The sequence below is a fragment of the Sinocyclocheilus grahami genome, unplaced genomic scaffold (assembly GCF_001515645.1).
Source record: "Sinocyclocheilus grahami isolate Dianchi unplaced genomic scaffold, SAMN03320097.WGS_v1.1 scaffold1912.1, whole genome shotgun sequence".
Lineage (NCBI taxonomy): Eukaryota > Metazoa > Chordata > Actinopteri > Cypriniformes > Cyprinidae > Sinocyclocheilus > Sinocyclocheilus grahami.
The window spans coordinates 13,486-13,691 of record NW_015507091.1 but is presented as its reverse complement, the minus strand read 5'-3'; positions in this window follow the sequence as shown (position 1 = coordinate 13,691).

Genomic DNA, 206 nt, shown 5'->3' with positions numbered 1-206 from the left:
AAAGTCAATAAATTCAAGACTATTGACAAGACGAATAAAATAACAAATAGCCTACAATTTTGTGCAAACTACACTTTTATTTGTTAGTCTATCTCTTTTTTTCAGTAGTGGAAATTTGCCAACTCAGAGAAGGGAACGAGGCTGACAGCGCATAACCCTTACATACAGGATTTTAGAAAGTGCGCAGAATGCTTAGCGTGCACACT